The 23,171-nt window shown below is 42.2% G+C and overlaps 1 protein-coding gene across 4 annotated transcripts in view; it reads left to right on the top strand.

Moving 5' to 3' along the window:
• Positions 1-18,338: 18,338 nt before the first annotated feature.
• Positions 18,339-23,171, top strand: part of htr2cl1 (5-hydroxytryptamine (serotonin) receptor 2C, G protein-coupled-like 1) — a 202,467-nt gene continuing 197,634 nt past the window's right edge. For 2 of the 4 annotated variants that reach the window (XM_014207393.2, XM_014207392.2), the window contains exon 1: positions 18,339-18,604. The gene's annotated coding sequence lies outside the window, so the exon portion shown is untranslated. The remainder of the gene's footprint in view (positions 18,605-23,171) is intronic. The other 2 variants (XR_006770616.1, XR_006770615.1) reach the window with 2 other exon arrangements.

Genomic DNA, 23,171 nt, shown 5'->3' with positions numbered 1-23,171 from the left:
AGGGTCTAATGAATTTATTGAATTTGACTGATTTACATCTATGAACTGTAATTCAGTAAAATCTTTAAAATTGTTGCATGTTGTGTTTGTATTTTTTAATCAGTATATTTGACCCAGATCTGGAGGGAGGGACCAGTGTAAAGCTCTGTGATGGTGTGGTGGTGGAGAGTTACACATACACACACTGGTGTGGTGGTGCCGGGTTAAAGGAGGGGCAGTGAGGGGCAAAAGGATATGTTGAATAATGAATGTGTAATGAGGCTAACTAGAGCTGACACCAGCACATCTGTCTGTACAAATCCTTCCACCGTAAAACCTCTCTCTCTCTCTCTCTCTCTCTCTCTCTCTCTCTCTCTCTCTCTCTCTCTCCAATATCCATGTATTTGAACATTCTTGTTCTTTAACCTGACAACAAGTTCTCATTTACACAATAACAACACACAGATTTACAATACAAACAGAAACATTGATTTTTAGCACAGAGAGTGTAAAAAGCCAGTCTAGTCTGAACACAGCTTCATATCCCCTCTCCTCTCTCCCATCCTCTTTTCCCTTCCTCTCCATCCAGCCCTTTTACCCCCCTCCTCTCTTCCGTTCTTTGATATGATTCTATCTGACCACCCTCTGCCCGTTCGCTCGATGAGAGACAAAGGTCACGTGACGTTATCTGCTTCTCTTACTTTACATTAGTCTGTAGAGAAGAGAGAGCTACAGAGTGTCTGAAATGGAACCCTATTCCTTATACAGTCCTCTACTTTTGACCACAGCCACAGCCACATCCCATACAGTACAGTACTTATGACTTTTGACTCTTTTTCAAAAAGTAGTGTGTAATCTAATGTCACTTGTGATTTACACACACGCGCACATACATGAATTCTTAGCTATATTAGCTTGGGGCGTGCATGGCAAAGTAAATTAATCATGACCCACTTTATTACATGTTCATTATGTATGAGGATGCTCTAACAACACACACAAACACTCCGCCCGATTCCTGATGTGGTAAAGTTAACCCTGCATTAACCTATCCAGCTGTCTGCCTGTGGCGAAGCTCGTGGGCTACGACCTCTCCATAACAGCCCAAAGTCATTCATTATAAACACACACACACACACACACACACACACACACACACACACACACACACACACACACACACACACACACGTACACACACGTACACACACACAGGCAAGCACGCACACCAGAACTGGGTTCAAATACTATTTGAAATCTTTAAAATAATTAGAGCAGCTTTAGTCTGCTTGGGGTGCCAGATGGGCGGCAGGTAGCATAGTGGATAGAGTGTTGGACTAGTAACCAAAAGGTTGCAAGATCAAATCCCTGAGCTGACAATATAAAAATCGGCTGTTCTGCCCCTGAACAAGGCAGTTAACCCACTGTTCCTTGGCTGTATTTCAACATCACCCTTTAAACTTAGTGATCAACATGTAACAGTAACACCAGAATAAGTTACATTCATTAATGTATTTTCTGTTATCTCAAACCACTTAATTCAATAATGAATGTTCAGTCACTAATAACCTAAATTATACCACATTTTCTTTGTCCCTTTACTTCGACAGCAACCTGGAACGTTGGAGAATTGTCACTGGTTGGCAGATCCATAAGTTCCATGTTAGAGTTGTGTTGGGGACAACTGTAGCATTTTAGCTAACCTTTCCCCTAACCCTTATTCTAAACTTAACCCAATTCACCTAACATGCTAAGTAAATTCACCTAACCTTTGTCATTTTAGTGTTCCTAATCTTTGTCATTAGTTCCCTAACCGCCAACGTAAATGATCCGCGTAATTCTCCTTTGTTGTTATGGCGCAACAAGCAACCTGGTCTCAGAGAAAGACGTGCAATACTATATACGTCCTACAAGATGCTTGATAAGTTACATCATCCAATTTGTATGCTATTGTACAACTCTGTAAGACATATGAGACTATCGTCCCTAATTTGTATATTATTATACGATCAATATTCCATTCATAAAGTCATCTAACGTAAAGTAACATAGCATAGCATACTAACCAGTGCATAGCATAGCATACTAACCGTTGCCCCCCCACATTGATTGACTCTGTACCAGTACCCCCAGTATATAGCCTCACTACTGTTATTTTACTGCTGTTCTTTAATTATTTGTTGTTTTCATTTCTTATTTTTTACTTAAAGATGATTTTTCTTACAACTGCATTGTTGGTTAAGGGCTTGTAAGTAAGCCTTTCTGTAATGTGGGTCGTCTAAAGGGGACCAAGGCGCAGCATGTAAAGTGCTCACATTACTTTAATGAGGACACTTAAACAAAAACAACAAAACGACCACCAACAGTTCCGTCAGGTAACACAGACAAAACGGAAAACAACTACCCACAAAAACCCAGGAAGAAAAACCCCTACTTAAATATGATCTCCAATCAGATGCAACGAGGACCAGCTGCCTCCAATTGGAGATCAACCCCAAACAACCCCAACATAGAAATAGAAAAACTAGAACTCAACCTAGAAATAGAAAACATAGACAAACACAAAACACCCCCTATCACACCCTGACTTACTCTACTATAGTAAATTACATCTTACTAGGGTCAGGACGTGACAGTACCCCCCCCCAAAAGTGCAGACTCCGAATGCAACAAACCCCCAAAAAAACACAAAACAAAAGGGAGGGTAGGGAGGGTGATAATTGTCTATGGCGGCTCAAATGCTGTCCACATAACCTCCAGCATAGGAGGCGGCTCCGGTTCGGGGCGTACTCCCCGCTCCTCCCGCTGATCCTTCTGCTTTATTACCACCTGACCGTGGATCGTCGTCGAAGGAACCGGACTGTAGATCATTGCTGGAGGTTCTGGGCTGCAGGCCGCCTCTGGAGGTTCTGGGCTGCAGACCGCCGTTGAAGACTCTGGGCTGCAGACCGCCATTGAAGACTCTGGGCAGCAGACCGCCGTTGAAGACTCTGGGCAGCATGACCGCCGCTGGAGGCTCCGGACTGGGGAGTGTCGCTGGAGGCTCCGGACTGGGGAGCGTCGCTGGAGGCTCCGGACTGGGGAGCGTCGCTTGAGGCTCCGGACTGAAGAGCGTCGCTTGAGGCTCCGGACTGAAGAGCGTCGCTGGAGGCTCCGGACTGAAGAGCGTCGCTGGAGGCTCCGGACTGAAGAGCGTTGCCGGAGGCTCCGGACTGGGAGGCGTCATAATAGGTTCCGGACTAATGACCGTTGCTGCTGTCTCCATGCCATGGATCATGTCTACAGGTTCTGCGCCAAGGATCATCACCGGAGGCTTCTTACCATGGATTATCTCTACAGGTGCCAGGCCATGGATTATTCCTACAGGCTTCGTGCCATGGTTTATCCCTACAGGCTCCGGACCATTTATAATCCCTCCAGGCTTTTTGCCAAGGATTATTTCTTCATGTTCCGGGCCATGGATTACCTCTTCAGGCTTCGTGCCATGGAATATCCCTACAGGCTCTGGGCCATCGATCATCACTAGAGGCTTAGTGCCATGGATCATCTCTACAGGCGTTGGACCATCGATTATCACTGGAGTCTTTGTACGTGGAGCAGGAACCGGTCTCACTGGACTGGGGAGACGCACTGAGGACCGAGTGCTCAAAGCAGGCACCGGCCGTACTGGGTTATGGATGCGCACTGGAGGGAGAGTGCGAAGAACAGGCACAGGACGTACTGGATTCTGGAGGCGCGCTGGAGGGAGAGTGCGAGGAGCAGGCACAGGACGTACTGTGCTATGGAGGCGCACTGAAGAGAGAGTGCGAGAGGCAGGCACATGCTTACCACAAAAAGCACGGGTAGTTGACTCAGGCCTCACCCCTGGCCCAGCCAAACTACCCGTGTGCCCCCCCCAAAACATTTTATGGGGCTGCCTCTCGTTTTTCCCAGGTAGGCTCCGATATCTATCGATTATCTGGCCCCAAGTCCAGTTCCTCCTCTCCATTCACTCCGAATGTGACCAGGTGTCCATTTCTGCCCGGGCACGCCGCTTGATCCAATCATAGTGGGTAGTTCTGTAACGTGGGTCGTCTAAAGGGGACCAAGGCGCAGCGTGTAGAGTGCTCATATTACCTTATTGAGGACACTTAAACAAAAACAACAAAACGACCACCAACAGTTCCGTCAGGTAACACAGACAAAACGGAAAACAACTACCCACAAAAACCCAGGAAGAAAAACCCCTACTTAAATATGATCTCCAATCAGAGGCAACGAGGACCAGCTGCCTCCAATTGGAGATCAACCCCAACATAGAAATAGAAAAATTAGAACTAAACATAGAAATAGAAAACATAGACAAACACAAAACACACCCTGTCACGCCCTGACCTACTCTACTATAGAAAATGACATCTTACTAGGGTCAGGACGTGACACTTTCACTGTAAGGTCTACACCTGTTGTATTCGGTGCATGTGACAAATACAATCTGATTTGACTTGAATGATACAGACTTACATACAAAAAATAAGAATTGCCCTGAGATCATGTTGAACTGGCGAAGTCTCTCATTCACGCACATGCAGCTCATCTGTCTCACACCCTCTTCAGGTGCATAGCACAGGAGCAGCCTGTCGATCCCGATGGCTTGCTGACTACACACTTTTGGTAGGTGAAGCTGACCAGCCTAAACTGCAGTTAAATGTTCATAAACATCTTCACACTCGCACACAGTCAACTGAAACAATACATTTTCACACACACAGACAGGACAGAGAGACAGTGTAGCTAGTGTTTTCCCTATAGAAATAATCTCTTCTCTCCATCTGACTTGCCACTGTGTGCTGTGAGTCGGGGGAACAAATGCCCTTCTGCAGCCAATCAACATAGTGGCCAAGGTTTGATGGCTGGAATCGTTGGACTATAAATTGTTTTCATCCAATCAATTCAACTGAGAAAACCTTCGGTCGGATAGATGGATGGATGGGCAGGAGGGTGGGTGAAGAGAGGTAGAGACAGAATGCAGAGAAAGGATGGATTAGTGCATGTACCTAAATACTTTAATGGTAGTGTTATATAATTCATGCATACTCATCAGTTACTGTAACGGCTTTCTTCAGAAGGAGTGGACCAAAGCGCAGCGTGGTAAGTGCTCATGATTTTATTTAACTAAGAAACACAACAAAACGAAAAGCCAAACAGTTCCGTCAGGTAAACTATACAAAACAGAAATTAACTACCCACAAACACAGGTGGGAAAAAGGCTGCCTAAGTATGATTCCCAATCAGAGACAACGATAGACAGCTGCCTCTGATTGGAAACCATACTCGGCCAAAACAAAGAAATAGAATGCATAGAATGCCCACCCCACACCCTGACCTAACCAAATAGAGAAAACAACACGTCTCTCTAAGGTCAGGGCATGACAGTACCCCCCCCCCCCAAAGGTGCGGACTCCCAGCAGCAAACCTGAACCTATAGGGGAGGGTCCGGGTGGGCATCTAATCTTGGTGGCGGCTCCGGTTCAGGGCGTTGCCCCCACTCCGCCAGCTGATCCCTCCGCTTTTGTATCACCGGACCGTGGATCATCGGAGGAGGAACCGGACCGTGGATCATCACCAGAGGCTCTGAACTGGGAACCTGAGCTGGAGGTTCTGGACTGCCGACCGCCGCTGGAGACTCTGGACTGCAGACCACCGCTGGAGACTCTGGACTGCAGACCGCCGCTGAAGACTCTGGACTGCAGACCGCCGCTGGAGACTCTGGACTGCAGACCGCCGCTGAAGACTCTGGACTGCAGACCGCCGCTGGAGACTCTGGACTGCAGACCACCGCTGAAGACTCTGGACTGCAGACCGTCGCTGAAGACTCTGGATGGCAGACCGTCGCTGAAAACTCTGGACTGGGAACCATCGCTGGAGGCTCCGGAATGGGGACCCTCGCTGGAGGCTCCGTACTGGGGACTGTCGCTGCAGGCTCCGTACCGGGGACCGTCGCTGCAGGCTCCGCGCCATGGATCATCACTGTAGGCTCTGCGCCATGGATCATCACTGGAGGCTTTGTGCCATGGATCATCACTGGAGGCTCCGGGCCATGGATCATCACTGGAGGCTTCATGCCAAGGATCGTCACTGGAGGCTTCGGGCCATGGATCATCCCTACAGGCTTCTTGCCATGGATTATCACTGGAGGCTCCGGGCCATGGATCATTGGAACCAAAAATCTCAAATTTGGACTCATCAGACTAAAAGGACAGATTTCCACCGGTCTAATGTCCATTGCTCGGACCAAGCAAATCTCTTCTTATTATTGGTGTCCTTTAGTAGTGGTTTCTTTGCAGCAATTCGACCATGAAGGCCTGATTCACGCAGTCTCCTCTGAACAGTTGATGTTGAGATGTGTCTGTTACTTGAACTCTGGGAAGCATTTATTTGGGCTGCAATTTCTGAGGCTGGTATCTCCAATGAACTTATCCTTTGCAGCAGAGGTAACTCTGGGTCTTCCTTTCCTGTGGCGGTCCTCATGAGAGCCAGTTTCATCATAGCACTTGATGGTTTTTTACAACTGCACTTGAAGAAACTTTCAAAGTTCTTGACATTTTCCAGATTGACTTACCTTCATGTCTTAATAATGGACTGTCATTTCTCTTTGCTTATTTGAGCTGTTCTTGCCATAATATGGACTTGGTATTTGACCAAATATGGCTATCTTCTGTATACCACCCCTACCTTGTCACAACACAACTGATTGGCTCAAACACATTAAGAAGGAAAGAAATTACACAAATTAACTTAACAAGGCACACCTGTTAATTGAAATGTATTACAGGTGGCTACCTCATGAAGCTGGTTGAGAGAATGTCAAGGGTGTGCAAAGCTGTCATCAAGGCAAATGGTGGCTACTTTGAAGAATCTATAATATATTTTGATTTGTTTAACACTTTTCTGGTTACTACATGATTCCATATGTGTTATTTCATAGTTTTGAAAGTCTTCACTATTTTTCTACAATATAGAAAATAGTAAAAATAAAGAAAAACCCTGGAATGAGTCTGTGTGTCCAAACTTTTGACTGGTACTGTACATGCAAGCACACACACGCACGCACGCACACACGCACGCAAACGATCTAAGTGGTCAAGCATTATTTGTGTTGTAGCAACTTGGGCTAATACATTGGTAAGGATAATAACACCTGTCAATCAAACACATTGCAGATTAATATGTCTTGGTGATGTTGGAGAGATAGACAGAGGTACAGGGAGAACCTACAATGTACAATTGAGTTTGCTCAACATTTGGACATATAGCTGAACCAACATACATTCTCAAGTTGTATTGTAGGTTCACTCAACTTGAAATGTTAGGTTGAGTGAACATATAATTCAACTTGAGAATGTATTCTACCTTATTTAATTTCAATATTTCTCAGTGTGCCTTGCTTTTTGATTGAATTGTACTTACCACCCATGACTCTATTTGTTAATATAGAGACATGGTTGTTGTATTTAATGGCTTTCTCTCCTGTAGGCTTCACCAAGTGAGTGTGAAAGTGAATGTTACCTTTAACATTTAACTCTTCATTACAATACATACTGTATATCATAAGGCCTTTCTTTGAGGGCCTAGTTACACTCTAACACAGTGGTCTGAAACTCCTGGTTTACAGGCCACATCAAGCCTGCAAGTCACATTATGCGCCACGGGATTACACTGGCTGTTACGTAGGTGGGACGATTTGGTGCCACCTACCCTAGAGAGGCTAACCTCGATTTAGACTTCAAATACAACTTCAACTCTGACTCAGCTGTTTCACTGTTCAAACCGGACCCTATTCCTTGTTCTATGGGCTACCAAAACACTGTAGGCATAGACGCAGGAGACGAGGTGGAGATCTGGAAAAATTTAAGCGAATAGAAAAACTGAACAGGTGCTCCCCTCTGTTCTACTGGCAAATGTCCAGTCACTGGAGAATAAGATGGATGAGCTTCGTTCAAGAGTCTCCTATCAGAGACTTGCAAAGCTGCAGCTATTATATGTCTTACTGAAACGTGGCTGGATGATGACGCTATGCACGTAGAACTCAGTGAATTTTCCATGATGTGGCAGGATCAGACGGTGGTGTCGGGGGAAGTCGAAAGGAGGAGTGTGTTTTCATAAATAACAACTGCTGTGCTGCTTCAAGTATGAAGGAAATCTCAAGCTTTTGCTCACCTGATATAGAATACCTCATGGTAAGCTGCAGACCATTTTATCTACCAAGAGAGTTCTCATCCGTAATTATCACGGCTGTCTACATCCTTCTACAAGCCAACACCACTCTGGCTCTCAACGAACTGTATGGGCCCATAAACACACAAGAAACCTCTCACTCAAAAGCTCAAACAGGAAGTACCGGTGATGTACTCAATATGGAAATGGTTGGATGAAACAGACGTGAGGATACAACACTGGGATATGTGCCGGGATTCATCCGTTAGCATTGAGGAGTTTACCACAACAGACACAGGTTTCATCAATAAGTGCATAGACGTTGTGGTCCCCACAATTACTATAAGAATGTATCCAAACCAAAAAACACATATTACAGGCAATATCTGCGCTGGACTAAAAGTTAGAGCTACTCCAAGGAATGAGACGCAGACATGGATGTATACAAGAAAGCCCGCTACAACCTCCGTCAAGACTTCAAACACACAAAAGGAAAATATAGGAGGAAGGTGTAATCCTATTACACCAACTCTGATGCTTGTTGTATGTGGTAGGGCTTGCAGACGATAACAGATTACAAAAGGAAAACCAGCCGCGAGTTGCCCAGCGATGCAGAACCCCCCAACGAGCTAAATGCCTTCTATGCTAGCATCGAGGAATATAACACTGTACCTTGAGTGAATGCCCCTGTTTTTCCGGATTGCTGTGTGATCTTGCTCTCAGTGGCTTAAGTGAGCAAACTGTTTAAACAGGTTAACAATCACAAATCAATCCATATGAATCACATTTTCAACCTCTCCCTGACCCAGTCTGTAATACCTATGTTTCAAATAGACCAACATAGTCCCTGTCCCCAAGAATGCAAAGGTAACCTGTCTAAATGACTACTGCCCTGTAGCACTCATCTGTAGCCATGAAATTGTAACGGCTGTCTGAAGTAGTAGACCAAGGTGCAGCGTGGAATTTGTTCATCTTTTATTTTAGATGGAAAAGGCACTTCACAAAGAAAAACAGACGACAGCCAAACAGTCCTGTCAGGTATCCTAACACACGAAACAGAAAACATCTACCCACAAAACCCAAAGGAAAAACATGCTGCCTAAGTATGACTCCCAATCAGCAACAACGATGTACAGCTGTTCCTGATTGGGAGCCATACCGCCCGAAACAAAGCAATCCCCAACATAGAAATACAGACATAGAATGCCCACCCAAATCACACCCTGACCAAACCTAAATAGAGACATAAAAGGCTCTCTCAGGTCAGGGCGTGACAGAAATGCTTTGAAAGGCTGTGTGTGTGTGTGTGTGTGTGTGTGTGTGTGTGTGTGTGTGTGTGTGTGTGTGTGTGTGTGTGTGTCTGTGTGAGAGTGTGTGTGTGCACGTAACCATTGCTTCGGATCAATATCTCAATAGGCTAAAATGTAAAATTCTGACTAAATGAACTATACCAGAAAGACTGGTGTATTGTATTGCACTATAATTTATTACAGATACACTGTATCACAGTCATTAGCTTTTAGTGTGAAGAGTTCTGGTGTTGCATCTCAAATGGCACTCTATTTGCTGCACAGTGCATTCCTTTCTATGGGCCATGGTCAAAATTTGTGCACTATGAAGGGGATAGGGTGCCATTTGACCAATTTGACTACAGAGGTTTGTCCACTTTCTCCAAACGTCAGATTTTGAAGGTGCTCCAAACATCAAATTTCAAAATTGTTTTTGACACCCTGGGTTGCTACGGTTGATAGGTTGAGCCACCTGCTGCTGTTGTCGCCTGCGCCTTGCAGGGCAGAGGCACCACAGGTTCAAAACTGGTATAGCAAAATTTGTTTGCATCTTTTCTGGGGCCTGGAGTTTTCCCTGATTGCATGACCTGGTCAGGCAAAACTCTGTGTCCTATTCGTAGGCTATAACAAAATATTATTAATATAGATAGCTTCCCTTTTCATCTGTGCTATGACTATTGGGCTGTGGTTTTTCCTTGTCTGGTCATTTGAATTGGAAACATTCCTGGCCTAAGGTGGTTCAAACCCTTTCAAAATACCACAAACCTTGTTATCATTCTGAATCTGATATCCAAAGATCCAGAGACAACAACTTCAATGGACAACATACTCTGTAGTTTACTGAACTAATATAGCAAGGCTGAGTGTTATGCAAAGAATGGTTACAATGGCTTTAAATATTAATTTCACTCTATACACACACAATGTTAAGCAGTGGACTTTGAAAAATAAAAAAGAGACCGTTTCAATGTAGCAAAGTCTTAATTTTATGTCAAAAAACCTGTTATTTGTTAATCTGATTAAAGTGATCTTCTGCAATTGTACGTTCTGGAAGCTTTATGTAAGGCAGGATTACATTTAATAATATACACTGTAGACCTTGTAACAAGGCAGGGTTACATTTAACACTATACACAGTAGACTTTTTTTATGTGTAAATCATAAAACCACTAACCTTGTGTTGATTTCCTGGTCTCCATTTGGCCCACCAGAGGTTGGTTCACTGGCAATCAATCATTAAATAAACTACTTTCAACATTTTCATAAAAATATCTCCCTTTTAATGAAGTTGATTTTATTGAATTATATTGCACTCTATTCTAACCAAACCTGCATTACTAGTCCATATCAGTAGGTGTCATTAGATAGTCAAAAAAGACTGACGCCATCATGCCTGTCTCTGTATTTGTGAAAGTTATGGTCTTACTAGAATCCATAAATTCTCTCTTTCTGTATTAGGCATCTGTTAAGGTTGGACGGATGTGCTCATATGTTCAGGAAACTAGGCATATGTCGCAAGTCCCGACTTCACAGTAGAGCCGTTTGAACGTAAAAAAATATATTATTTCATCAAAATGCGTTTTTTGGCAGAAATGCCGTCTTGACGCGAAAGAAACGCACACCTATTTAGGCAAGGTGCTGGCTAGCGGAGTGGAACACTTAAAAAAATAAAGGAGAGCCGCACACTCTATGAGCTCAGATGCAAAAATGTTATGCCAACGTTTCGACAGACAAGCTGTCTTCATCAGGGTATAATGACAAACACTGCAGGGTGACTCATTTATATAGTGTCAAAAGACACACACAGGTGTCTGTAATCATGGGCTACATAAGCCTACAAACATTTACAATAGCAAAATCACAATACCGTAAATTCCGGACTATAAGCCGCAACTTTTTTACCACGCTTTGAACCTCGCAGCTTAAACAATGACGCGGCTAATATATGGATTTTTCCCGCTTTCATTTTTTATTTTTTTTTAAACACATTCTGTGACGTGCTCAGTTTTTGGGCGGCATGAAGCTTTCATTAGACCAATGAAATTGCCGAACGGGTTAAGGTCAAACACCTTTTTCTTTACTGTTTAGATTAAATCGAGCGCGCTCAAACTTCCCATCATTCTGATTACGGTAGTCATTTTGTCACCCTCATCATGGCAAAGACACAGAGAAATGCATATGATGCAGCTTTCAAGTTGAAGGCGCTTGATCTGGCTGCTGCACGGGAGCTTGGTCTGGAGCAATGACTTTCTTGGTAGGCTACTGTTTACTGCAAAATATTTTTTTTACAAGCCGTGTTTCGTTAAAGCCTATTTATTTTTGTTACAAGCCGTGCTTCGTTAAAGCCTGTGTAAAGTTAATTTGTTTCAATGTACCGGTAGGCACCTGCGGCTTATAGACATGTGCGGCTTATTTATGTTCAAAATAATAATTGTTTTTAAATTCAGTGGGTGCGGCTTATATTCAGGTGCGCTTAATAGTCCGGAAATTACAGTAATCAAAAGAATGGCTTCAGATCAAAGTCTACGTTGAGACCGAAGGGAGCAAGGATCTTTAAATTAAAGATCCAGGCAGCCTCTTGTTTTAACAATAAATTGTCGAGGTCACCCCATCTGCTAGGGAGTGTGAAATGTTCGATGCCAATATAAATAACATAGAGACGAAATTGAGTGGTTTGCTTCCAAAAAGTGGGCCACAACTGGGTAAGTTGAGTTTCTGCACCTAATGGTGCTACGATGCTCCGAGATACGTACTTTTAATTCACGCTTTGTTTTACCCACATAATTTTTACCACAAGGACAAGTTATAAGATAAATAACTGCCTTAGTGGAGCAAGTGATAACACCTTTCATTGGGATCTGTTTCCCTGTTTGGGGGTGTTTGAAGGATCTACATTTATAAGTGCCATTGCATTGAGCACAGCCATTACACTTGTAGTTTCCATCCAATAGGGGCGCAAATACACGTTGTGCAGGGATATCTTAGGGTGATAAATCAGAGTTTACCAATTGATCTCTGAGGTTTCTGCCCCGCGAGAATACGACTAAGGGAAGGTCTGAAAACACATTATCGATACTATCATTGGATCTTAGAATGTGCCAATGTTTGTGAACGATTCCCTTAATTTGTTCAGACCACTTTGAATAGCGGGTAGTTAGAATGCAAGAATGCTTCTTTTTGCGAGACTGACCTTGAAAAAGGTCATGTCTCGTTTTGTTTTGAATTTTCTCAATGGCAGTATTAATCTGAACATTTTTGTACTTCCTCTCCTTGAATTTTCTTTGCGTCTCAGCCATTTTTCTGTCTAAATCTGATTGTTTTTTTACAAATTCTTTTGATTCGACAGAATTGGCTGTAGGGCAAACTGTTTTTCAAGGGAAGTGGGTGACAACTATCAGCCCTCAACAAACTGTTACGATCAGTAGGTTTCCTGTAAAGATCAGTGTATAGAACATTATCTTCACACAAGATCAGAAGATCAAGAAAACTTATTTGACGTGTATCAGATTGCATAGTAAATCTCAGATGCTCAGAACAGGAGTTAAGAAAAGCATGGAACGCCTGGAGCTGTTTTGCATCACCCCTCCATAGAACAAAAATATCATCAATATACCGTTTCCAAATAATGATAGGCAAGAAAACATTTTTGAGAGGATTGAAAATAGACTGTCTCCATGTAACCCACATACAAATCAGCATAGTTAGGAGCTATGGGGGATCCCATAGCAGTACCCTTCATCTGAATAAAGAAATCATTTAGATCCATGAAGTAGTTGTGTGTGAGTACTACTTCAGCCAATGTTATAATGCATGCACTGGAAGGTAGTTCATTAGGGTCACGTTGCACAAGAAAATGTTCCATAGCTTCAATACCGCCCTCGTGTGGAATATTTGTGTATAACGACTCAACATCAAAAGTAACTAACAAAGTATTCTCAGGGAGAGGATAAGAGATTCAATAATAGAGATCATACTGCTGGTGTCCTTTACAAAGTAGGGGAGCTGTTCTGCAAGTGGTCTAATAAAAAAGTAAACAAAAGTCGATAGAGGGGCAGTTACTGCATCAATGCCCGCTACAATAGGGCGCCCTGGAGGTTTTGTAACATTCTTGTGTAATTTCGGCAAAGTATAGAACGTGGCAATTTTAGGGTGTTGAATAGCCAAAAAGTCGTGTTCTTTTTTGGTTATCTGACCAGAACTTAAATAACCATCTAGGACAGTAAAGATCATGTTCTGAAATTGGGCAGTGGGGTCACTTCTGAGTTTCTTGTAAAAGATGTTGTCAAACAGTTGTCTATGACACTCATTTACATAAACTGTCCTATTCATGAGTACAACCGACCCAGCCTTATCAGCAGGGAGGGTAAGGACTGACATATCGGATTGTAAATCAAGCAAAGCTTGTTTTTCATCCTTTGGTAAATTATGGAAAGATATGTACTCCTGTTTGTTCTTAAGGAGATGAATAACATCTTTTTCAACAAGTCTGCAATATGTCTCAATAGAGTGATTGCGATTGGCTGGAAATACAAAATAACTCTTACTTCTAAAAGGAGTTGGAGTATGTGCAGGTGAGCAACCTACATGTTCAGTATAAATATCACGATTAGGGGAGCTAAAGCTATTCCTTTAAACGGATGTTTCTAAAAAACTTAAACATGTCTATCTTAACATCAAAATCGCTGCACTGAGTTGTAGGCATAAAAGATAACCCTTTATTAAGCAAGGAGACATGGGCAGGGCTCAATATCTTGCTTGATAAATTAAAAACACTCAGTCCCGTGGGTTCTCCCCTCTGCCTCTGGTAGTCGTTTCTTCTTACCCCATCGGGTGCGGCATCTCGTCGGTGCGCGTGCCCGCGGCCACCTCTGCCCTTCCATCGACCCAGTCTCGTTGGATAAAAAACTGGCACTGGAAGCAGCTGAGGCGCTGGTTGTAGAGCATTGGTCATACTGGTGTGGATAGAAGTAAGCGGCATCCCTCCTGCATCTGTCATGGAGAGGAGGAGCAGGACCTCTTGTCAGGGTTTCTCCAGAAGTAGACTTTGTCTTTTTTGTCTTAAGTTCCTTTATTTCTGTAGACAACTTATCCTGGAGCGCTTGGTTAGTTTTCATCAGTTCATTGAATATGCCATCATCATTAACAGCTCCTTGCAGAGCTGTGCATTTCTCTTCATTCATGTTATCCATTTCAATAAAATCCTTTTTCAACTGGTGAACAATTAATGTCATTAAATCAATAGAGCATTTGTTCAGGATGGCACACCAGCGCTCACAGAAATCATCTGTGCGCTGTCCCAATGATGCCACCTGAATCCTCATGGAAGGCATATGTCGCAAGTCCTGACTTCACAGGAGTGCCGTTTGAACGTTTTGCCAGAAATGCCTTCTTGAACATGTGAACTTTCATGTGCCTTAATAAAAAACGTGTATGCCATCTGTAAATACAAATAAAATTGTTAAATTATGAGCCTTGTTGGTTAAGCCACAGGAAAAGTTAGCAACCCTCCCACTAGCCATGATTGGCTGAGTTAATGAGTGGGCTGGACATGCCGAGAGAGGAGTTCGGATTGGTCTGCCATAGAAGCTCGTCAGTCTGTGTTGATAATCCTGTCAAACGCGGCTTTAAAACAAATGTATTGTGTAGTTAAGCTGCATAAGTGTGGCTCTCCACTTTCTGGAGGATCAAGTTTTGAAATCAGTGGAATTAGAGTATAATAGCTAAGAGATGGAGGAAACACCTGTATCCAGATTACATCTTCAAACTAAGGGCAACCGTGGCATGGCATTCTTGACAGGGAGACGCGTCCATGCATGATGACGTATACAGCCATGTAAGATAGCTAGCTACATTTTCAGATATTTCACGTTTTCTAATTTTGACAGAAAGCGGTTTCATTTCGAGCTAAAGTGTACTGTTAGCTAGCTAGCTAATGTTAGCTGGCTGGCTCCCTAGCTGACATTATTATTAGTTTCCTAGCACCGTGTGCTGTTCTAGTTAGAGCCTAATGTTTGCTAGCTAACATTGAACATCGTTGGTTAGCTCCCAGCACTGTGGCAATGTTGGCACTGTTTATTGTTTAACTAGCAAACGTTGGCTGGCTGGCTTGTTAGCTAACATTATGTAACATGTTTACAACGCCTGTTGAATATGGCCGGTGTTAGTAAAAGTCTGCAAAAAAGCATAATGAAATTGTTGCCAGAAGAGCTGGTTAGGCTGTTTTCATGTTATCCAGAGGTAAACAAATCATCGGCCAAAGCGTCAATCGTCGAGAGCAAAACAAGATGGGTGGGGCTAAAGCTTAGGGTGTGAACAATGTTGAATGGGTGTAGACAAAGGAGATCTCTTCACTAGATAGCAAAACATTCGATCAAGTCGATCAGTTTTCTAAGCAGAATTACTTTCCCATTGTTCCTCAAAATGCAGTGTATGATATACCTGTCACGTCCTGACCAGTAATAGGGGTTATTTGTTATTATAATTTGCTCAGGACGTATCAGGGGGTGTTTGTTTCATGTGGTTTGGGCTATGTATTTAGGTAGAGGGGTATTTGTTTTATATGGTTCGGGGTGTGTGTGTATGTAGAGGGGTGTTGGATTTATGTGTTCCGGGGTTTTTGGTTTATGTTCTTGTTTTGTATTCTAGGGTTTCTATGTTGTGTATTTCTTTGTTGGCCTGGTGTGGCTCTCAACCAGGAACAGCTGTACATCGTTGTTTCTGATTGAGAGTCATACTTAGGGAGCCTGTTTTCCACCTGTCCCTTTGTGGGAGATTGTTTTTGCACTGCTGTGTATAGCCTGCGAAACTGTCGTTCTTTGTTTATTGTTTTTTCGTGTTCACTTTACAAATGAAAAGTAAATATGAGCACTCAATCCGCTGCGTATTGGTCCGATACTGATTTCTCCTTATCAGAAGACGAAGCTTATGACAATACCATTTTGTAGCTCTGAGTCTCTACTTTTATATAATGTAAAACACAATTTCAATAAGACCGAATCTAGGTGGTGAGTCACATATTGTGTGTGTAGACTGCTCTGTGGTGGAATCTGTAAATTTTTTACTTTTAAGACGGTGTAATTTGTGCCACAAACATTTGTGAATAATGACCAGCAGTGTAAATAAAATAATATGCCAACAAATATTACTGCACTTACAAACTGTCTGACTAACCTTTTCAGGAACAGTTTAGTCATTTAGCAGACGCTCTTATCCAGAGCGACTTACAGTAGTGAATGCATACATTTCATACATTTTTTTTCGTGGCCTTGGGTAGTAGATCGTTCTTTAACCCATGCCAAACACATTCATTCACTGAGTCTAAATTATTAGGTCCAATGCAGCCATTTTTATCTAAATATCAAATCATTTCTGGGGTACAATTAAGTAACATTCAATTAAGATGGTCAAAAAGAAGAAAAAAATTGCTTCTTAGCAAACAGCAATTTCTCAAGCTAAAGTTTTGCTAGGTTTAGAGGGGAAAACTGAAAACAAGCTGTTATTGGCAGAGAGATTTGGAACTCTTTCGTTTTGGTCTATTAACAAATTTACTCCCTGTCACTAGGCAGGCCAAAACTCCATTATTTTCTATTTATTAATGCCGTAGGCTACATTTCTGGGGAAAATCACTACAATAAATGTGCATTAGCTGTCATCCTTGCCTGATATTGGCTACACTCTAGCTACTTCCTTCTTACTGCATGAAAACAGTCATCGGCAAGTGTGAGCGGTTTGCAGGGTCGGCACTAGTCGCCACAACTCATAAACACTGCTTATTTATAAGATAATCTTAACCCTAACCTTAAATAAATAAAAAATCATGAATCATTATGATTTAGCAAAGTTTTACTTTATATCTGTGCTAACTAGTGGAAACTGGCTTGCAGCGCAAACTCTCCCCATTGAGCAGTAGACTGTATCACGAAGACATCCAGATGGTTACTACCAATATTACAAGTAATTGCTTTCTTATTGTTGCCAGCATACATTAGGCTCATCGATCCGGATAAGCGGTACAGGGCCATAAGCAAACAAGAAAATGTTCATACAGAGACGGCACTCCTAGTGGCCGGTGACTTTAATGCAGGAAAACTGAACCATTTTACCTCATTTCTACCAGCATATCACCTGTGCAAACAGAGGGAAAACAATTCTAGATCACCTTTACTCCACTCAGAGAAACACATAAAAAGCTATCCCTCATTTGTATCATGTATGAAGGTAAGACCCAGATGCAGACAGTGTCAAATTAACAATGGTTTAATCATCCAACAGGGGCAGGCAATAGACAGGTCAAGGCAGACAGGGGTCAGTAAACCAGAGGTGGGGCAACGGTACCGGACGGCAGGCAGGCTCATCATCAGGAATTGAATTATGGTGCGTTTCAGGCCTTGAAGTGAACATAATTGTGCACTCGCAATTAAAAGGGGGCTGAGGGGCTTACGTTGCTAACTTCCCTTGCTTGGCTAATCATTTGGGCCGACGATGAAGATGGCCGTGGGGATGCCCCCAATGGCTTAAGGCAAGAGTAAGTCTTTTGAGTTTGAAACGCAGGCTATGTTCTAGAACCGCAAAATACCTCATGATTGTCAGCACATGGGAACCATACACCAGGACAAGGCGGGAATTCAACTCGTGGTTGGCTCCAGACACTAACCAGGGTGAAATAAGGCTGGCACGGAGATCTGTTTTCTCCTCTCTATTCCCAGTAAACGTCTGGTCGTTAACCGAGGGACATCTTTTATTCGTTGGATAAAAGTGTTGGTTTTAATTCCCAAGAAAAAGATTCCCGGGGTAGGTGTCCAACAGACGGTCTCGCTCTAGCGCGCGAATTGGACGTATGCCACTGCCGTAGCACTATAACCACAAACCCTACAGGGTCTGCTGTGCTGCTGAGTCTCGGTCAGTGTGTGACATGCATAACCTACTGGTCGCTGCGGAGGAGAGGAGTGCTTTTACCAGACACCGATTCAATTTCTGCCTATATTCAGTCTAGGTTTGAGACAGGACAGAGGGGAATTTGAGTTGAGTGGAATTCCGAATCAACTAAGGACATGAAGACTAACTGACAAATGACAAGAGGAATGCAACTGAAGAAAGAGGACGTTTAAAATGGCACGGATTGAGATAAAGGATCACCTTGTGTAAGTGTAACAATTTATACATGCATAAAGTTATATGTATTAGGCGAAATGGTAATGTTTGATATTTTCACAATCCGTTGGTGGCATTTGGAATCAACACTTACAGCTGGTTTGCCACAATTAGTGGAATTAAATCTCAGATGTGTTTATTTTATTACAGGCTAAGTAAACCGACTAAAATAGTCTAACAGTCTGGCAGTTTTGCTAATGATATCCTCTGTTAGGACAGGAAGATCAAGGAAAGTTAGAAGTATGCATAGAATTCCAATGTCAAATGCTACACATCTGTAACCTATTATGTGCGTAATTGCCATTTAATTCATAGCTCGTCCTGATTGGTTTGAAATGAAAATGTGAATGGACCTTGATCCACCCCTTTCACATTTAATTTCAACCGCCAATATGAGCTAAACAATGTGGCAATTACGCAAAGAATATGATAGCTGTGTATGCCATTGCATTGTTGAATATTCCTTTATGATTGGCTTGAAGGGCATTCTAGAGTGTGGATTATTTAAGCAATAAAGCATGAGGGGGTGTGACATATGGCCAATATACCACTGCTAAGGGCTGTTCTTACGCAGACGCCACAAACCCGAGGTGCCTCATTGCTATTATTAACTGGTTAACAATGTAATTAGACCAGTAAAAATAAATGTCTTGTCATACCTGTGGTATATGGTCTGATATACCACACTGTCAGCCAATCAGCATTCAGGGCTCGAACCACCCAGTTTATAATTCCCTTTATAAACTTGGTCGTTCGAGCCCTGAATGCTGATTGGCAAAGACGTGTTATTTCAGACCATATACCATGGGTATGACAAAACATTTATTTTTACTGTTGTAATTACTGTGACTAAGAACAGCCCTTAGCTGTGGTATATTAGCCATATACCACACCCCCTTGGACATTATTACTTAAATAACAATGTATATTTGCACAGTAAACTTCAATGGCTTTAGTTAATTTGACATGTTTTGTTTGAGCTGCTTTTGAAAACAAAAGTCAAATTGAAAACAGCATTGGAATTGCTGAATTCGATTTTCATAATAACAAGCTAGGACTGATGGTTTGGTTAGCTAAACTAGCAAGTTTGGTTACCACGGCAACTACTGTAGCTGTGGAATGAACTTGCTAGCTACTTCAGTGGCTGTTGAACACATTTCTACCAGGAAATTAACACATTTCTAGTGGAAAATGTTTTAAATTACAGCCATGGTAGAAAAGGGATAATCAACTCAGGACTATGCATTCTTTGGAAAATAATGCAACTCTGTTGATGTTCAGTTCCACTCTGCTAGCACGTCTCGGAGCACATGCACCTTCCACGTCATTCATTATTTTACAAAGAACTCACAGCACCTCGTTGATTAACCCTTATGTAGCATTTCAGACAATTATATGTATATACAGGGCATTTAGAAAGTATTCAGACCCCTTGACTTTTTCCACTTTGTTACATTAGCTTTATTCTAAAATGGATTAACCTCTTGACGGTCGCCTAGGATAGGCGGCGCCACAGCGCATTTTGAAAAGAATTCGTGCCCATTTTAAACGGCCTACTACTCAAACTCAGAAGCTAGGATATGCATATAATTAATACTTGTGGATAGAAAACACCCTAAAGTTTCTAAAACTGTTTGAATGGTGTCTGTGAGTATAACAGAACTCATATGGCAGTCAAAACCCGGAGACAGATCAAAACAGGAAGTGGAATTCTGAATTGCGAACTCAACTTCATCACGTTGCCTATTAATCACACCGTGAGCTATGGTTCATTGAGCACTTCCTATTGCTTCCACTAGATGTCCCCAGTCTTTACAAAGTGATTTGAGTCTACTACTGTGAAAACTGACAGAATGACACGCTGTGGAACGTGGTCACACGGAGAGGGCCATCACCATTATGACGCCGGCGCCCCTGGTTACCCTCCCCTTTCGAAACGTTTTGAAACACAATGCAATCGTCCCCCTCGAATCTTATTGGAGCTCTCATTGAAAAAGGCCCTACAGATTTATGTTAAACAACGTTTGACATGTTTGAACGAACCTAAATAAGAAAAAAATGCATTTTGTTGAAAGAGTAGCCCCGCGCAAGCCTTCAGAATGCGCTAACAAGAACAAGCTATTGGGACGTAAAGGATTAACTTTTTCGAACGAAAATACATTTGTTGTGGACCTGGGATTCCTGGAAGTGCCTAAGAATGAAGATAATCAAAGGTACGGGATTATTGACAATAGTATACAAGACTAGATGTGATATGCGATTGTTCCAAGATGGCTAGCCTATTGCTATTGCTAGCCTATTGTTCTGAGTATCGCATCCCCTTTTATCGCAAAGTGTTATTACCCAGTAAAGTTATTTTTAAATCTGGCATTACAGGTGCTTTCAAGAGATATTCATCTATAAATCTTAGAATGACAATATTACATTTTAAAAATGTTTTCGAATAGTAATTTAGTAAATTGTAGCACTGTTTCACCGGACGCATTTGAGGGAAAATAGTTAGTCAACGTTACGCGCCGATGTAAAATGCTGTTTTTATATATAAATATGAACTTTATCGAACAAAAGAATGCATGTATTGTGTAACATGATGTCCTAGGTGTGTCATCTGATGAAGATTGTCAAAGGTTAGTGCTGCATTTAGCTGTTTTTTGGTTATTTGTGATGCATGTGGTTGGTCGGAAAATGGCTATGTGGCTACTTTTACGATATACTCCTCTAACATAATCTAATGTTTTGCTTTTGCTGTAAAGCCTTTTTGAAATCGGACAACGTGGTTCGATTCAGGAGAGGTGTATCTATAAAACAATATAATTTGAAAAAAAAATTGAAAAAAAATATATATAACATTTTGTTAGGCTGATGGCGATATGATTTTTCACTGGATTGCCGCACAGGGGTTAAATAGTTTTCCCCTCATCAATCCACACACTAACACATAATGACAAAGCAAAAACAGGTTTAGAAATGTTTGCTAATTTATTTAAAAAATAAATCTACATAAGTATTCAGACCCTTTACTCTGGCAGCGATTACAGCCTTGAGTCTTCTTGGGCATGATGCTACAAGCTTGGCAAACCTGTATTTGGGGTCGTTTTTCCCGTTTTCTGCAGATCCTCTCAAGCTCTCTGGTTGGATTGGGAGCATTGCTATACACCTATTTTCAGGTCTCTCCAGGGATGTTAGAATTGGTTCAAGTCCAGGCTATGGCTGGGCCACTCAAGGACATTCAGAGACCTGTCCCGAAGCCACTTCTGCATTGTCTTGGCTGTGTGCTGAGGGTTGACTAGAGAATATTGTTTCTCATGGTCTGAGAGTCCTTTAGGTGCCTTTTGGAAAACTTCAAGTGGGCTCTCATGTTCCTTCCGTCTGGCCACCAGACCATGAGAAACACACCCTATATTTGCCAAAACATCAATATTACAATGGTTACTCCATGGCTATTCGGTTTGAAAGAAGTCTGCCTAAAAAAGATGCAAGAGTCTCTACAAAGCAGCATGTTGATTAAAATTATATTTCGACTTACTTTACCAGTTGTCCTTGCTGTAGCTCCTTTTGACGCTAGGAGATAGAGATTGGGTATCCACAGGAAAGTGTTTACCCGACTTCTTGAGTCACCGGGATTGCACGTGATGCTTGCACAATGTGTAAACAATAGTCTAATGTAACCAAATGTAGTTGACCGACGCAAGTTCTTCGCAATCAGCTGGAAGAGTTTGTGAAATTTGCCAGTTGATTGCCTGGGACAACGGTCAATCTGTGGTTGGGTTAGGCTTAGCCATATTGTGAAAGTGTTTGTTGGGTTGAGTACTGATGGTTGGGTTGAGAGCACTTTGATGTGGATATTTTGTCTCAGATTCTCCGTTATAGGAACAAAATCGTCAGGAAACAGGTAAAGTAAATTGAAATGAAGTATATTCAACATTCTGACTTGTAATGGGACTGTTTGGAAATGCTGAGCCTACATGTTAGAGACGAGAGTATAAGAATGTAATTCTCTGATTCGAAAAGAGGCTAACACACTTTCAGATCATTGCTCTAGTGTCAACGTTGTTATAACCTGTTATTGAATTGGTTTAAGATGGTCATACCATATTTAGCTATTTGAATTTTAGGACCCCTGTAGGTGTGTGTGTGCGCGTGTGTACAGTGGCAAGAAAAGTATGTGAACCCTTTGGAATTACTGGGATTTCTGCATAAATTGGCCATAACATTTGATCTGATCTTCATCTATGTCACAACACTAGACAAACAGTCTGCTTAAGCTAATAACACACACACAATTATACGTTTTCATGTCTTTATTGAACACTCCGTGTAAACATTCAGTGTAGGGTGGAAAAAGTATGTGAACCCTTGCATTTAATAACTGGTTGATCCTCATTTGGCAGCAATAACCTCAACGAAACGTTTTCTGTAGTTGTGGGTCAGACCTGCTCAACGGTGTGGTGGCTAATTTCCGCATGACCAAATGAGGAGTTACAAAACACACCAGTCCGAGTTAAACTACATCTTTAATACTTAAGATACTTTTGCAAAAGTTCTTGACCCCACCAA

Source organism: Salmo salar, chromosome ssa07 (assembly GCF_905237065.1).
Source record: "Salmo salar chromosome ssa07, Ssal_v3.1, whole genome shotgun sequence".
In the NCBI taxonomy this organism is placed as follows: Eukaryota; Metazoa; Chordata; class Actinopteri; order Salmoniformes; family Salmonidae; genus Salmo; species Salmo salar.
Note: the sequence above shows the minus strand (reverse complement) of the source record. Positions and strands in the feature narration are given on the sequence as shown.